The sequence below is a fragment of the Mus caroli genome, unplaced genomic scaffold (genome assembly GCF_978045245.1).
Source record: "Mus caroli unplaced genomic scaffold, Mus_caroli_1 scaffold_1, whole genome shotgun sequence".
NCBI classification, from domain to species: Eukaryota; Metazoa; Chordata; class Mammalia; order Rodentia; family Muridae; genus Mus; species Mus caroli.
The window spans coordinates 17,704,119-17,706,844 of record NW_028227256.1 but is presented as its reverse complement, the minus strand read 5'-3'; the positions used below and the strand labels follow the sequence as shown (position 1 = coordinate 17,706,844).

The window sequence follows — 2,726 nt, the reverse complement described above, 5'->3', positions numbered from 1 at the left end:
GACTTACAGGTGCAGAGATTCAGTCCAGTATCATCAAGGTGGGAACATGGCAGCATCCAGGCAGGCATGGTGCAGGAATTGCTGAGAGTTCTCCATCTTCATCTGAAGGCTGCTAGAAGAAGACTGACTTCCAGGCAGCTAGGACAAGGGTCTTAAAGCCCATGCCCACAGTGTCACACCTACTCAAACAAGGCCATACCTCCGAATAGTGCTACTCCCTGGGCCAAGCATGTACAAACCATCACCTATGTGATGCATAGACTGTCTGATCTCCACGTTTATGCGGCCTTTGTAAGGGTATCAAGGACTGATGACAGATTTCCTGGGAGCCTAAAGCAAATTAAAAGGCACTGATTGAAATATTTTGTAATATATAATGTTTAATGAATGAATAGATACATGTTGGTTTATTGTGGGTTTGTATTTTGTCCTCAAGTATTCCTTCTTCTTCTTCTTCTTCTTCTTCTTCTTCTTCTTCTTCTTCTTCTTCTTCTTCTTCTTCTTCTTCTTCTTCTTCTTCTTCTTCTTCTTCCTCCTCCTCCTCCTCCTCCTCCTCCTCCTCCTCCTCCTTCTTTTACTGAATAACCTTAAGTTTTATTTACACAACCTCCAGTGAGAACACAGCAGACCAATCAGCCACCCCATTCCCTAGCCCATTCACCTCACAGGGAGTTGCACAGACTATCTTTCAATGGAGGTGGCCTTGGCCTTGGCCTGGCCAGCTGCTGGAGCATCCACAGTGGAGCAAGGACTCTTGATAGTCTCATCTACAGATATGATAAGATATGCAGCCTCAGAAGCATCTGTCAGGGGCATTGATGTGCACCATGGCCATGGCCGACCCCCTCACAAAGGCCTGGAAGTTGTCAGTGATGTTCTCATTGTTGATGTCCACTTCATACAACATCCCCCGCCCCTGCCATGTATGTCTATCCTACAGCTTGTTGAGAATGTTTGTGGCATGAAAGCCAGCGTTATCACATAGCTGTTGTGGGATCATCTCTAGGGCCTTGGCATATGTCCCAAATAATAGCTGCTGTTTCCCTGGAACGGTCCTTGAGTAATTCCTCAGATATTTGGAAAGCTTCGTCTCGATGGCTTCACCATCAGCCATCACAGAGTCATTCTTGATGGCCCTCCTCACAGTGATGATGGCATCATGCAGGAACCTCTTTGGCTTCTCCATAAACTTCTCAGCGCCACCACAGAGGATGGTGGTACATGTCTTGGCCTTAGGGAAACCAGTGAAGAAATTGCACCTCTTGCCTCCAATTTGGGTCTCTTTAAACACCTGGCTGTGGCCCAGCACATCTGGAATCAGAGCATTCCCATTGGGTTGAGCCTCCACGGGCCATCATCGTCCTTTTCAGATCCTCCTCAGGCCAGTGGCCAGCACAGAACATGTCCCTATCAGCAAAGTACTGGGTGGCCACATCCACAATAGGGGGTTTAGAGAAGATGACTTTGGCTCCTGACTATGACTAACTTGTCATAAAGAATGTTCCGCTTGGCATCAAGAATTGCCTGGTAATTCTCCACCCAATGGACTATGATTTCAGCATTATCTTTCTCTGCTTTCAGCTGAGCTCGACATTTGAGAAGGCAATTGTGGGATTCTCATAATTCTTGGACTGCATTTCAAACCCAGACTAAGAGAAATTGTTCTTGAACGCTACACTAGGCACCAACTGAGACTCCTCTAGGGCTCCACCCTGCAACTTCTTGGTGCCAGTCATTTTAAGCTACAACAACTCATTGAGCATCATCACAGCATCAGCCACCACCTTGGCAAAGAAGGCCTTCTGCTGCGAGATCAGCTTGGAGCTCAGGGCTTGGAGCTCAGGGCTGTCACTGCACACTTCCCTAGCATCTTCTTCTTTTCTACTTTATCTTGCTTCTTCATAGTCACAGCTATCTCTTTGATTTTGGGTGGCTGTGCAGAAGGCTCAGATGATGATCTGAGGGCATAACCCTTCCTTCACACAGGACTTCACCTGCTTCAGAAACTCCTCAGTCAGCAGGATCACCACGGTGGTGCCATCACTAGTGTCAGTGTCTTCAGATCCAGCAATGTCCACTAAAGTCTTTGCTGCAGGATGTCCACCATTGAGGAGTTTCAGAAGTAGAAATTGTTGTTTTGCCTTGGCCATCCACAATAAGTTGCCATGAGGACCCAGGGTGGTCTTATAGCCCCAGCAATCACTTGGCAAACACAGACAATGTTACTCACGAGCTGTTACTCACGAGCTGAGGAAAGCCTTTAGAGCTATCAGTCCCCTCTTTCAACAGGATAACATGGTGGGCATCATCTTGGAAGCAGCATCCAGTACCCATAACTCATCTGTTCTCCACCTCAGGGTTGCCCACTCCAAGTGTTTTCTTTGGGCTGGAGATATAGAAAAAAGGAAGTACTCTGTATACTTTGCAATGCCTTGATTTGACTGTTTCTGCATGCTGCTTTCCAGGGAGCCTCCTAGCAATTATTCCACCTTGTAAATCAGCCTTGGCCCATTAGTGCCTAAGGCAGAAAGCCAACAGATAGCAAGCAAAGCAAGTATGTGAACAGCAATGGAACCCTTAGATATATTAACTATGCTTTTTTTTTTTTTTGGAACAATCTGATTTTCTGCTTATCTATCTCATGACCTTGTGAAAGTAGGGAGAAATACGAATTATATATCTCTGTGTCTTCAAGGTTACAGATCAAGACACAACAAATCAAGGCT

General features: G+C 46.1%; 1 pseudogene; it reads right to left on the bottom strand.

The window, feature by feature from the left end:
- Nucleotides 1-688: 688 nt before the first annotated feature.
- On the bottom strand, nt 689-2,309 carry LOC110303997 (T-complex protein 1 subunit eta pseudogene; annotated as a pseudogene).
- Between the last annotated feature and the right edge of the window lie 417 nt (nt 2,310-2,726).